This window comes from Pituophis catenifer, unplaced genomic scaffold, assembly GCF_029215685.1.
Source record: "Pituophis catenifer annectens isolate HBS135680 unplaced genomic scaffold, rPitCat1.0.hap2 SCAF_1, whole genome shotgun sequence".
In the NCBI taxonomy this organism is placed as follows: domain Eukaryota; kingdom Metazoa; phylum Chordata; class Lepidosauria; order Squamata; family Colubridae; genus Pituophis; species Pituophis catenifer.
In genome coordinates this window covers 60,111,598-60,126,897 of record NW_027256881.1, presented here as the reverse complement: position 1 = coordinate 60,126,897, position 15,300 = coordinate 60,111,598, and the positions used below count along the sequence as shown (strand labels likewise).

At 40.8% G+C, this 15,300-nt stretch overlaps 1 protein-coding gene across 1 annotated transcript in view; it reads left to right on the top strand.

Annotated features, from left to right (window-relative positions):
• The first annotated feature begins 317 nt into the window (after positions 1–317).
• Positions 318–15,300, top strand: part of SLC29A1 (solute carrier family 29 member 1 (Augustine blood group)) — an 89,947-nt gene continuing 74,964 nt past the window's right edge. The window contains exon 1 of the mRNA XM_070932467.1: positions 318–386. The gene's annotated coding sequence lies outside the window, so the exon portion shown is untranslated. The remainder of the gene's footprint in view (positions 387–15,300) is intronic.

Sequence of the window (15,300 nt, the reverse complement as noted above, 5' to 3'; positions counted from 1 at the left end):
TTATTGTGGGCACTGTAGTCCAAAATACTGCAGGGTCTGTAAATTGTTCGCTCCTGGTTTCAAATGCACAGGAAGCTAAGAAGACAGGGCTGCATGGAAAGGCAATCTGCACGTGCTCAGGGACAACTCCCGCCCTCAAGTCCGTGTCCTGGTGCCGATTCCTGCCTCTGAAGATGGTTCGGGGAGCGCCGAGCGCCGGTCTCCTGAGAGCACTAGGACCTGGCGATCGCCCTCAGCCGCTATTAATCCCTTAGCGAGCAGCCGGGAGTCTTTTTTGGGGGACCTGGCAGAGAGCGGTGACGGGAAAACGAGCCGCGAGGTTTTGAGCGGAGAAGACGGCGGGGCTCAGCGGTGGACATCCGGGAGAGGAAGACCTGCAGCCACATGTAAGGAAGCGGACAAGCCTGCTTCCGTCTTTCTTTCTTGGCGGGGAGGGAAGCGGTGCGCTTCTGGAGCCCTTTGCAATCCTTAGATCCTTCCGCCTCCCCCCCCCCACCAGATGGGCTCGATTCGGTTCTGATTGCAGGGGCGGCTGTGGGAGGCGGCCACGTTTTCGCTGACCGGCAGCGGCTCTCATTTGCCCGTAACGAGGGCCAGTTTCAAGGTGGAGCTTAGTCCTGGGGCATTGGCTTCCTGCCAGCATTGGCACTTGGCACAGTCATCTGCCGCGAGAGCCAGGCCCAAGCCAGCTGCTGCACGTGCTTTGGCACAAGCGCCTGGAGGCGGGAGCGGCTTAGTGAAGGAGGGTGCAGTTGGTGCCCTCTCGCCCCGCTTGCACAGTTGGTTCGTCTGGGATCCTTGTATTTGGGGAAATTTAGCTAGGCGCTGCAGTGGTTCTCAACCTTCCTAATGCTGCGACCCTTTAATACAGTTCCTCATGTTGTGGTGACCCCCAACCATAAAATTATTCCTAAAACCATTGAAAATATGTGTTTTCCGATGGTCTTAGGCGACCCCTGTGAAAGGGTCATTCAACCCCCCAAAGGGGTCCCGACCCACAGGTTGAGAACCACTGAGCTAGGGTCTGTTCATATGCAGGTAGTCCTCGATTTGCAACGGTTCGTTTAGTGACCAAAGTTACAATGGTAGGGGGGAAATGACTTACGACCATTTTTCACACTTGCAGCATTCCCCATGGTGACGCCATCAAAATGCAGATGTTTGGCATACGGGTTCATATTTATGACAGGTGCAGTGCCCTGAGGTCACGTGACTGACGACCTTTTGCAACCTTCTGACAAGCAAAGTCAATGGGAAAGCCAGATTCACTTAACAACCGGGTTACTAACTGTAACAACTGCAGTGATTCACTTAACAACTGTGGCAAGAAAGGTTGCAAAAGGTTACTTAACAAATGTCTCACTTAGCAGCACAAATATTGGGCTCAGTTGAGGCCCTAAGTCAAGGACGACCTGTATTGGAATTAGAAGCTAGTCCATAATGTAGTGTGTTTGTTTGATGTAACCTAGGTTTAGGGATTAGCAGATAATGTGAAGGCAGCCTCTCGGTCATCTTACATTTTCCAGTCATTCCTGAAGTGAGAAAGGTGTGTGTCTGTGTGTGTGTATGCTTTGGAGCTTACTACTTGCTTATGGTCAAATCCTAGGTGTGATGTCTTGTTGGGTCTTTTAGTTAATGGTAGTAATAATAATGGTCAGGCTGAGTGAGGATGATGGACGTTAAAATGCAGTAGCTTGGGAAGAAACCAAGTTGGAAAGGCCAGGAGGAGCACTTTTGATTTGTTCTTGACTTTTAGCAAGAAAATATAGCAAAATCCCCAGTCCCATGCTTGGCTTTAGACGGTATTCTCTGCTGTCATACAAAAACTTGTACACAGCACTCTGAATACCAGTTGTTCTTGACAATTTTTTTTCCCAGCATGCCACAGGGTGGATTTGATTTAAATCGAGTTGATTTAAATCACAATTTAAATCATGATTTAAATCACTAGTAAAAAGGCTTGATTTAAATCAACTCGATTTAAATCATAATTTTTAAAGAGCAACTGTCATCTCTGCTACTCCTTTGCAGAATATACAGCCTCATGCTACATAACTAAACTCCATTTCCTGCTGAATAAACTAAATTATTTATGTATCTTAAATAGAAAACTATCTTAAGATAGATTTTTACCCCAAAAGTTTTTTATTAAAATAAATTTGATAAAAATCAAAAAAATCCGATTTAAATAAAAAAAATCCGATTTTTTTTATTTTTTTAAAAAAAATCATTGATTTTTATCCACCCTGGGATGCCAGCAAATGAGAGAATTACACTGCTAGGCGTAGCATGTTTCTGATAAGGAGCCCATAAACATTCTGTGTAGTAAGGTCCAAAGGAACTGTTGATAAGTTGGCCTGTTCGCACATTTTAATATTGATTAAAAAGTGGACGTTTGCATGTAAGTCTGGCTGTGTTTTTCTCCTACGTGTGTTTTGAATGAATCTTTTCGCTGAGTCAAAACAAGATTAGAATGTGTTTGAATATCAGGTCAAGCAGGGACGGGAACCCTGGTTTGTGTTGTCCTTGGTGTTTACTACCCGGACCAGAATATCTGACTCCAGTTTCTCAAGGTTACAGGCTTCTGAAGTACACAGCAAAGTTTCCTTTCATTGCTTCCAGAGTAGCCGTCCTCCAAATTCAGAACAGTTTCCGATTGGAAGATCAGTGGTGGTAAATATCCATCTAGAGGTGAGAGCGTGTTGCATTTGTCTATTGGGGCAGGAAAGCAGAGATTGGGGGAAGCTGGAAGATTGCTTGTGATGTAAATAAGTATATATTTTGGAAAGTATGATTGTGGCAGAATGGTCTTTAGATCTCTTCACTATCTTATGTTGAAAGGCAGCCTCTTCACCTTCATTCTGCTTTTGCTTAAAAAAAAAACTTAGACACTTCAACAAGAGCAACAACAAAGAAGAATTTGTCACTATTAGCTCTTGAAAGGCTCCAGACTGCAAGGAAAGCACAGAAGCTGGTTTTCTACATAACCTTGGAGAGTCTGATAATTTTCTCAGGCTCATCTTACACTTGCTACAGCATGCTAGTGGATTGGGAAGTACCTAGAGGAAATATCTTTGTTCAGCTCTGTTTGGAAAAATATAGGGAGTTGCTTTCTGCTGAAAAGTTCTGTGATTCCTCCATTTCCATTTTATTTTTGTTAGGAGACCTCCCTTAAGTAATTTGAGAAATTTATGAAAACTGGGAGGGGGGGAGTGAAGGGGGAAGTAATTATAACAATCTTTTGTGGAAGTGTGTCTGTTTTTACTTTTGAAGTTTAAGTAGCCAGAATTCAAAATTACATAACAAATACCTCTCTTTTATTGATGGGAACTATTAGAAATAACTTGAAAACTTTCTAATTTTTTTAATGCTAAGCATAATCAATAACATCCTATTTTGTTATCAGGTTAGATTAATGAATATACATACATATAATATTTTAAGCCCGATGGGACAAAATGCCAGATGGGAGAAAATAGAAACAGGAGTGTTAGCTTCTGTTGTGTTATTCTGTTGTGCTATTAATGCTCAATTTTTATTTTATACTGTTTTTTTCTCCTGAAAGAGCCCAGCCTCTACCCCAAAAAAATCTGCTCTAAAAATAATCAACAAAAAAACAGGTTTCCATAGAACAAAAGACGAAAGCAGAACTACAATATTTTTAGAACAGAGTTGATTGTTCTTGCTGTTGGGCTTTTTTTGGTACAGTGATGATGGATGCCCATGCTAACCATCAATTTGATGATGCCATACAGAGTAGAAGATTTATTATATGACGAATGTATGTGGGCGTTCTTCAAAAGAAATCAGAATTCACTTGTACAGGATGAGGGAAATTTGGCTTTGTTCAATAATGCTTGTGAAACAACTTGCAATAATAGCTGATTGCAAATTGAATATGCATCAGCCGTATGATGTGGCTGACAAAAATACAAAAGATGTACAGTAATCTGTATTAATAAATATAGTTTCCAAAACAGAGTAGAGTAGAGTAGAGTAGAGTAGAGTAGAGTAGAGTAGAATAGAATAGAATAGAATAGAATAGAATAGAATAGAATAGAATAGAATAGAATAGAATAGAATAGAATAGAATAGAATACTTTATTGGCCAAGTGTGATTGGACACACAAGAAATTTGTCTTGGTGCATACAAAAGAAAAGATACATTCATCAAGAATCATAAGGTACAACACTTAACGATAGTCATAGGGAACAAATAAGCAGTCAAATCATATTAGGAAACAGTCAATATAAATCTTAAGGATACCAGCAACAAGGTTACATATATATATGTATATATACATATATATAATAATTCCATCTTTGGTATTGGGTTCATAGGTAGGACTACATTTTAAGAAAGATTCAGACCAAGCATAACAGAGTCAAAGAAGAGTAATTCCTCTGAAGGGAGAAAAAGGGAATTGGGAATGATCAGCCTTGAGAAGATTAAGGAGATATGTGATCGCCCTCTTCAAATGAACAGGGCATTGGACTAGAACAGGGCTATCAAACTCCCAGCCCATGGGCCGGATGTGTCATGCGCTGGCCACGCTCACACCAGTTTTAGCGAAGGGGGAAAAGGTCCTGATATGTCACATGACACCCCTGTGACGATGTGAGTTTGACACCCCTGGACTAGAAGATCTCCAAGGTCCCTTCCAACTCTTCTCTTCTAGTCCATTCCATTCTTTACCTGGAAGAATGTCACTGAGAAGGTCAAGATCTATTTTCCACTATTCCAGAGTCAGGACACTATGGTTTCTTATTACAGAAAGACAAATGTTGATTTAATAAGAAACTAACATAGTCCTTACTTTTAGAGTACTTTCCCCTTTACCAGATATATTCCAATGGACACCAGAAAACCATCTATTGGACATGCCGTAATTGGATTTCTGCAGCAAGTGGGGACTCCCGGCTCAAATGGTCCCATTCAGCTTTATGATTCTGCGGAGGAAAGCAAGTTACAGGGAGGAAAACCTTTGGAACAAAGTCTAGATGAGTGACTGATGCATGCAAGAGTGTTATTCTTTACTTCCCAATATATCCTTACTATTACCTGCAGTTGAAGTGCTGATGTGATTGTCATAATAGAATACTGATGTAAATTGCCCCCCTCTACATGCATTCCTCAATAGCTCTTTTGCAACCTTATTTGAAAAAATAAACTGTTCCCAGATTACTGCAGCAAGTCATTCATTTAAGAACGCCATTTTTGTTTGCAAGTATTCCTTGTAAACAATCATTTGTACAACCATTTGTTTAGTGATCATTTGAAATTACAATGCACTGAAAAAAGTGGCTTATGACCGTTGCAGCATCCCCATGGTCATATGATCAAAATTCATGTTTGACTCATATTTATGATGGTTGCAGTGTCCCAGGGTAATATGATCACCTTCTGTGACCTTCTGACAAAGTCAAAGGAGAAGCTAGAATCACTTAACAACCGTGTTACTAACTTGACAAAGCAGTGACTCATTTAACAATTGTGCCAAGAAAGGTTGTAAAATGGGGCAAAATTTACTTAACAGTTGTTTCACTTAGCAGTGGAAATTTTGGGCTCAGTTGTGGTTTTAAGTTGAGGACTACCTGTATTATCGACACCTGGTTATTCATTTCTGAAGGTGTGATGCCACTTTGTGAGGATAAAGCATCCTAAAACATCACCTGTGGCTGTCATACTCTATGAGATTGTAAATTTCTGACCATAATGGAGTATATATTTTCTGCATGTTGGCCAAAATTCCTAGCAATAAACTCTCTATGAGCTCTTCTTCTACTAACAAAATAATTCAAGAGCTCTTAGTTGAACAAGAATGTCCAGGGGGAACAATTGGGTTTATGGATGGAATTTATATTTTCATTCTTGTTCTCTTTCTTCTAACTTCTGTTGTTAGATTCTTCTGGGGTTTTTCCCCCAATGTGAGGCTATAATGATAATATTTGACTTTTAGCAGCCTTATACCACGATGATGGCAAACCTATGGCACGCAAGCCACATGTGGCACGCGGAGCCATATCTGCGAGCACATGAGCCGTTGCCCTAGCTCAGCTCCAGCGCGCATGCATGCACTGGCCAGCTGATTTTTGACTGTCCCGCCCATGCCGCTCCTTTCCTCCCAGGAGTCTCCACACAGCCCGTTTTGGATGCCAGGTAAGTACAGGGCTCGTGTGGAAGCTCTGGGAGGGCATTTTTGGCCTCCAGAGTGATGGTGGGGGAAGGCAGTTTTCGCCCTCCCCAGGCTCCAAGAAAGCCTCTGGAGCCTGGAGAGAGTGAAAAATGGGCCTTCCGGGCCCACCGGAAGTTGGGAAATGAGCAGTTTCCAGCCTCCAGAGGCATTAGGGAGGCCTGCTAGGCCCAAAACGGGACACAGGGGGGGTTGTGCATGCATATGGGGGGGTCACATGCACATGCGCATGGTGCGGGGGGACATTATATTATGGGTGTGGACACATGCTATCGCACGCACACTTTCAGCACCCAAGGAAAAAAAGGTTCGCCATCACTGCTATAACATAACCCATTGCATTTCTCCCTTGTCTGTATATGGGAGAGCAGCAGTTTCTCCTTGGAGCAACAGGAGCACCTTCTATCTCCAAAGGATGCTGCAAAGTAGTTTTTGTATTGTTTCTTCTGAGCCTTGGTACTACAGTGGTTTAAAGCACCCTGTTATTAACACAGCTGCCTGCAATTTACTGCTGGTTCGAATCTCTCCAAGGCTCAAGGTTGACTCAGCCTTCCATCCTTTCTAAGGTAGGTTAAATGAGGACCCAGTTTGTGGGGGCAATAAGCTGACTTTGTATAAATATACAAAAGTATGAAGGCTATTGCTTAACGCACTGTAAGCCGCCCTGAGTCTCCGGAGAAGGGCGGCATATAAATCAAATTTAAAAAAAAAAAAAAAAAAGTTGTGGCTGAGCCATTCATGCCACTACAACAGTGGTGGTTCGCACCGGTTCTATAGAACTGGTAGTAAAACCGGCGGGAGGCTCTGCCCACTGACCCTGATGTCATGAAAATGCTTCTGCGCATGCGCAGAAGAGCGCGCGAGCAAGCAAAACAAGTGTGTGCACGCGGCCCCATTGCAAACAGGTAGTAAAGATAAATAGAACCCACCCCTGCACTACAAGCATAAGTATACCACACTCGGATTGATCCTGTCCTCAAATCTTACTAGATGTTTGTTTTTATGACAGAATGACCTTCTCACATTGTGCTAAAGGGTTAAGGTGGAATGCAATATTGTAATACTATAATTTGATTTCTGGCATACCGGTATTATGGTGGGCTCTACCCATGCCACATTTAACTCTTGAGTATAGTAGCAGATGTGCATGAATGATGTGCTATAAGCAGAAACAGTGAGAATAGATAGTGTGCTTAAATGTTCTATGTCAATTTCTGCAGATGTGTTAGAACCTCAGCTCCCAAAATGCCAACCCTTCTCGGCCTTTGAGAATTATAACTCCAGACCTCTGGAAGGCAGCATACTAGAAAAGAATTTCCCATTCTTGCTGGGTTCATCAAGTATTGGAAATGATTTAATTCTATAAGCCACTATATTTAATTCCTCATGAGCCTCATGTGATTTCCTGAGATTCACTTGGTCTAAGCATAGTTCCTTTCTCTATCCTTACTTTGCCTGCATATTAAGATGATCTGTTCCCCATAGTTAGTGTCAGAGCTCTAGTGTTTGTTCCAGCTGAAGAGTATCCTCTTATTTCCATGAATTAGAGTCAAAGTTCCTGGTTATAAATTACCATATCTCTTTAGCAAGAGCGAAATGCTCAGTAGCGATGAAGCTGGGTGGTTTGGAGAACCAGTAGCAAAAATCCCTGCCCCCCCCCATGCCCAGCTGAGCTGCACAATCATCAGAGGCTTTTTTTTTTTTTTACTTTTAAAAGCATTTTTTCTACAACCTCTTTAGCTGAAAAAAGGGGGGGGGAAAGCCTCTGATGATCGTGGGGCTCAGCTGGGATCGTCAGAGCCTTTTGAAAGCATTTTTTTACAACCTCTTTGCCAAAAGGTTGTAGAAAAAATGGTTTTAAAAGTAAAAAAAAAAATGGCCACGCCCACCCAGTCACATTACCCCACACACACACCAAGCCACGCCCACAGAACCGGTAGTTACAAATTTTAGATTTCACCATATCAACATAACTTAGTTCCATTAACTATTTCCTTTGGAAGGTTTAACAGCTTTCACTGCTGCTTGTAGATCCCAGTGAAATAAGGCATCATACTGCATATTGGTTCAAAAATTGAAACAGCTGGTAATTTCTGTAAATACAGCAGCATAGCACATTTAGTAATTGAGCAACTATTACATCCAAAGCAGGTAAGGTCATCCAGAGCAATAATTATCTTCTTTTTAATGCATGTTGAGTCTTGAGCCAGTTATGTAGATTGCAAAAACCAGTGGCAAATCAGGTGTGGTTAGGGCCAGGTGAGCAAATTTTGAAGGCTGATTGAGGTTTGCACTGAGACTTTCAGTGATACTTTGAAGAGTATACAGGTAGTCCTCAGCTTACAACACTTACAACATTTAGTGACGTTCGAAGTTACAACAACACTGAAAAAAGGGACTTATGACCATTTTTGTCACTTACAACCATTGCAGCATCCCCATGGTGACGTGATCAAATTTTGGCTGCTTGGCAGGTGGCTCATACTTATGACGGTTGTAGTGTCCTGGGGGGTCATGTGAATCACTTTTTGCCATCTTCTGACAAAGTCAACAAAGGAGTCAGATTGACTTAATAACCACGTTACTAATTTAACAGCTGCAGTGTTTCACTTAACAATTGTGGCAAGGTTGTAAAATGGGAAAAAGTTCACTTAGCAACTCTCTTATTTAGAAACAGAAATTTTGGGCTCAGTTGTAGTCATAACTTGAGGACTGCCTGTCCTCAAGAAATTGTGTGTGGAATCAAGGTAACAACTAAAGTTCACCTCACGTGACTGATTTCTACATTTAATTAGTGTATTAAGTGTAGGTTATATGATTATTTCGGTTATGTGTTTAGTAATTACCTCTGTCACATTAAAAATGCAGTTCAGTCATAATTACTTTTGGAGGATTCTAAGGCTTCAAAAGGCAGAACTCTGATTTCATAGCATTGGCAAGAAGAAGAGCTACATCATTGCATCCACCACCACCTGCTCCAACTGAGATAATCTCAAAACTTCTTGTTGGTCATTTCTGTCTAGGCTGGTTGTTTCATGGAATCTCTCACCTAATCTGGTTCCTTTCCTGCTTGTACAGTAACAGTCCTCATTCCATTGCCTCGTTTCCAAAGGTCAATGAATTAAATGGCACTGTGCAAAACTGTAGTTACCTGTTGCAGGGTGAGAAAGGGACAAGAATTTTCCAGATGCACAGAGGCATTTATCTATCTATCTATCTATCTATCTATCTATCTATCTATCTATCTATCTATCTATCTATCTATCTATCGGTTCGATTTATATGCCGTCCTTCTCCGGAGACTCAGGGCGGCTTACAATGCGTTAAGCAATAGCCTTCGTACTTTTGTATATACCTGCTTAGTAGGGCTTTCGCCCCCCCCCCCCCCAAGCAGTGTTCTTTTTTATACAAAGTCAGCTTATTGCCCCCACAATCCGGGTCCTCATTTTACCTACCTCGGAAGGATGGAAGGCTGAGTCAACCTTGAGCCTGGTGAGATTTGAACTCGCAGTAATTTGCAGGCAGCTGGCAGCTAAGTGCTACTTAATAGCTTTAAGTCCGCTACTCCACCAAGGCTATTTAATATGTACAGTGGCTTTAGCTTAAACCATACATATACAGACAATTTGAAGTATAGATTTTCTTTCTGGGCTGGAGGGTTTTCTATCTTGGGAGGGTGGAAGAATAACTCTTTTCTGGGCTTTTTGGATTCTACCACCTTCATCAAGGTGTCCTTGCTGCCTTCTGGACTTTTTCTCCAAAAAGTGGAGACTTTTTCATCAGCCAACCGGCTCAACAGATCTCTCTGTCTGGTTGTGCTTGTTGAATCTTCCGATATCCATATAGGACAACTCATCCTGCCACATCACCAAATCTTTCTTGAGAGCCAAAATCAAATGACATGACTCGAATTTGAATAACTTAATGAAAAGAAATATTTATGTGAATTTTTTTTTCCAGATTTTATCTTCCCCGCTTTTTAAAGAAAAAAAAAGTGTTGAGTATAAAAGTCTTGCCAGTGAATTTAACCCTTTGAATAACCCAGTTTGATACGTCAAATTTCCAGCAGTAGTTCCAGGGCTCTTTTTTTAAAAAAATCTTTTCTTTTTTAAGAAGAGGTTGCACAACGATTTGTCTGAAATGGTACAGAGTTTCATTTTTAATGAATAAAAGGGATAATAATAATAATAAATATGACATACCTGTAGCTGAAAAGTCAAGGAAGCACAAAGTGGAAAAAGTTATTGAAAATGAGACGGTGAAGATCTTGTGGGACTTTTGAATACAGACGGATCATCATTTGGAACATAACACACCAGATATCACGGTTGTCAAAGGCAGAAGCGTACAATTTATTGATATCGCTGTACCAGGAGATGCCAGAGTCATAGAAAAAGAACTGAAAAAAATCACGAAATATTGCAACCTGGCCATCGAAACTACACTGATATGGATGAAACATGTAACAGTGATACTCATTTTCATCGGGGCACTTGGTACCATGTGCAAGAATTTTACAAAACTCATCAAGAAATTGCAGCTTCCTGCAATAACACCAGCGGAACTGCAAAAAACTGCGCTACTCGGAAGATCATATATTTTAAGAAGATACTTGGTTGATATCTAGGACGCTGGCAGCAACCCGTATCAGCCATTAGCACCAGTCAATGGTATTTGTGACACATTTTTAAATGTTCAGTTGACTGAGTTTCATGTTTAATGAATAAAAGAGATAATAATAATAATAAAGATCTTTGATGTTGATGTTGTAGGGCTATATTTCCTATGATTCCTAATCATTGACCATACTGGCTGAGGTGTGAAATTGGAATCCAAAGACATGGGAGGTTCTTTTTGCCATTAGCTTTAGATAATTGGTCATTGTAACATCCTAGTAGAGTAGATGGTAAGTCTCGCCATCTTATTGTCCTCAAATATCAGGTTTAAAAAAAAAGGTAAGGCATGTTTTTGCAATTTGTCCTCCAGCCCTCTGGAAAAGACCGCGCTAAGCATTTTTAAAGGACCCATTAGAACATAATTGTGTGCGGACTTGTTTACAAGTAGAGTATCATTGAGTTCAGAAGGATTTAATCTCAGGGAGGTGCAATTAAGATTACAACTTTTGTTTTCTTGTAATTAACTCTCCTCCAAAGGTATTCATGTATGCTGACAAATATGTTAAGCAGAATATGCCTGGGGTTGTACATGATATATTCACGTGTAACAGACTTCATTCCAAAATGTATAGATTTGAGGACAAATAAAACATAAGAGTAGTAAAAGAATTTCATATCTCTTCAATAACTGTTTACAGATGTTGTATTTATTATGTTTTATTTTTAATTGGCAGCAAATGTCAGCATAATTTTATCTCATGCTTTAGCCAAAGGTCGTTTCTCCTTTTTAAATAACGGATTATTTAAACTCATTGGCAGAATTTTCTATGCAAATATGATTGTATTATAGAACCACATCTGAATGATTTTCCCCAATGCTCTCAGGCTTTTGTTGGTTGCTTTATAAACCACACTACTAGCTTTGGTAGAAGTTGGTCAAATAAAAGCAAGGAAATTGTAGCCAGGGGTCATCCGGCCAAATCCTGAAGAATCAACAGTACTCTTATTATCTTTAGAGTAGACACTGTCCATGGTAAGGGTGAATGGGGCTGGCCCCAAATGAGATAGAAGATAATGACCAATGGGCAGGATGATGATCGTGACAAGATATTACACTAATTGAAGAAGTCAGAAATCATTTTTTTTTTTAATTTGATTTATATGCCGCCCTTCTCCGGAGACTCAGGGCGGCTTACAGTGCGTTAAGCAATAGCCTTCATTCTTTTATACAAAGTCAGCTTATTGCCCCCACAAACTGGGTCCTTATTTCACCTACCTTAGAAAGGATGGAAGGCTGAATCAACCTTGAGCCTTGGAGAGATTCGAACCAGCAGAAATTGCAGGAAGCTGTGTTAATGACAGGGTGCACTAAACCACTGTACTATCAAGGCTGTACTATCAGCATTATCCAAATGCCTGAGATACAACATCCAAAGAACATTCTCTCTGACAGTAAAACTATGCAACAGTAAATCTGAAGGCTGAACCACTTGTTGCCCATAAATTTTCTCAAGGTCTGTCATTTAAGGCAGGCAAATCTAGTTTTCCAGAAAGAAATTTCATCAAGAAGTAGAGTGCTGAATAGGATCTGAGCTGATTATTATCAGAATGGGATGTTGCACTTTGCTGCTTCTTGATGTCATTATTGGCAATGATTTTGCACATGCATGTGATGTTCCAGTCTTGACTTGAGCTTAAGCAATGCAAGGAGGAAAGATCATTGATGCAACTGTCCAGACTGGGCTGTGGAACGTGATTTCTGAATTTCATCTTGCTCCTCCAATTCCATGAATCCTGTAGGTGACTTTTATCCAGATTCTAATCCTGTATTCCCCATCACTAGAATTGTGAACAGTGAATATTTTGATAAAACTGTTCTAAGGATCTATAAAAGATCCTGAATGCTGAAAGTCCTGTCATCATCATCATGATGATGATCCAAGATGAAGATTGCTAACCAAGATGAAGAGACAAACTTTCCTTCAACAACTTTTCCAAGGTGTTCTGTGCACTGATTAAACATTATTTCCACAATCCTCAACAGACCCCAGTTTTATCTGTGTATGTTTTCAGTCTTTCAGTAACATAGTGATCACAGACTCTTATCTTTGGGGAAACGGGAATAGATCTCTGGAGCTCAACTTTGGGCTAAGATTCAGATTGCAAAACCTCCTGTTTAGAATGCAGAGTCTCTGAAGCACCAGGAAAGAGCTTGTTGGCTTTACTTTCCTACACAAGATAACACAATGTAGCCTGCTGCCAAGGGGAAATTGAAGAATGTGCTTTTTTTTCATTGCTGCAGTGAATTGGGGTGTAGTTAGAGGGATTCTAGGATCTTTACTAATCTGGCAAGCCAGTCAACAGAAAGGTAACATGGCTGAGTTTTCAGATGACTTCTAATAATTAGGTGGACTGTCTTTCGTTAGGGCTCTGGTCAACCCTGCTGCTCACACCATCATCATTCCTTCCCTATCAGACACCTGCCCAGTTCATTCATCTGAACTTTGCCTGTTCTGAATTAATTTCTAAGATCTAAGCAGTAAACACACCCTGAATGCTATAAGATTTTACTCTAGAGACATCAGCAGTACAAAAGATTTCTCCCCATTCCCACCCCAATGTTTTGAACTTCTGGCTTGACTACATGAGGTCAAGAAAAGTACTTCAATTCAGCATCACTAAACTGCCCTGTGCTGAGTTTTGTTTTTGGTAGCTTGACCTGTGAAATTTTACTCTTCAGATCCCCTTTTGGAAATACTGTGCATTGTAAAGATAGTAGTAGTAGTAGTAATAATAATAATAATAATAATAATAATAATAATAATAATAATAATAATAATAATAATAATAATTTTATTTCTATACCGCCCTTCTCCCGAAGGACTCAGGGCGGTGTACAGCCTATTTAAAAACACAGACAAAACAACAATATAAAATTTAAAATAATTAAATAAAATGGCTCAAATTTAAAACCCCAATAAATTTAAATACCCCAATTTAAAACTATTGTGTTGATAGTCCGGCCTGGCGGAACAACAGGGTCTTCAACGCGCAGCGAAACACCCGGAGGTCGGAGATCTTACGAATTTCCAGGGGCAGTTCGTTCCACAGGGCTGGGGCTCCCACAGAGAAGGCCCTCCCCCTGGGCGTCGCCAGCCGACATAACTTGGCTGATGGCACCCTGAGGAGACCCTCTCTGTGGGAACGGACTGGTCGGTGGGAGGCTATTGGTGGCAGAAGACGGTCTCGAAGGTACCCGGGTCCTATGCCATGGAGCGCTTTAAAGGTGGTAACCAACACCTTGAATCGCACCCGGAAGACCACTGGGAGCCAGTGCAGCTCGCGCAGGAGGGGTGTCACATGGGCACAACGGGTTGCGCCCATAACCACCCGCGCGGCCGCATTCTGGACCAGTAGCTTTTATATCAGAATGCCTTTTAATAGACTATTGTGAAACCAAATGGAATTTCTGGGTAAGAAGTGTGTTTTTTTCCCCATTGTTGCTATATTGGGCACCAGTTTGCAACTAGTTCCTGAAAGAGCTAATCAAGCATAGACCACAGATGAGGATGTGATGAAAATGGGCCCAACTCCAGTTGATTCCCAAGTAAAGTTATATAGCAGACAAGGGTCATTTCTGCCAAGTAGTTACTAGTCCAATCATTTGCATTTCTGTACTTACAGGAACTATATAACCCAGGCAGGAAATTTGCATCTTTCCTTATGCCAGGCTGTGGAGGCTTCCAGCACTAACATGGGAAGTGGTCGTGCCACAATCCAAGCCATGTACTTGTGGTTCATAGTTGCTTTTACTGACAAAGAGGACCCAGCAACAGAACAAACTGGCCCTGATTTTACCAAGCCACAGGAAATAAGTCATTTATTTCACAAAACAACACAGGCTAGAGAAGGTTGCCATTTTGTGTGGCTTATCATTACTAGCTTCTATTTTTGTTTTTTGTTTTTTTGTTTTTAATTTGATTTATATGCCGCCCTTCTCCGGAGACTCAGGGCGGCTTACAATGCGTTAAGCAATAGCCTTCATACTTTTGTATATTTTTACGAAGTCAGCTTATTGCCCCCACAAACTGGGTCCTCAATTTACCTACCTTAGAAAGGATGGAAGGCTGAGTCAACCTTGAGCCTGGTGAGATTCAAACTTACAGTAATTGTAGACAGCTGATGTTAATCACAGTGCTATCAGTCTGAGCCACCAGGCCCCATAATTTTGCATATTAAACCATAAATATATACTTTGTCTACATGGGAGATATGCATTTCTGTCTCTCATAAATATTTTGATGGACTTACTTAGGAATACAGAAATAATACATATACTGAAGAATATACAGTATATACTGAAGATATGCCTTAAAGCAGTTTTTCCCAATCTAGTCCCAAAATAATGATATTGCAGTTCCCAAATTATCTGAAAAGCATCAGGCTGGAAATAACTGCTAAATATTTATCTGTTACACTGTAAATTATGA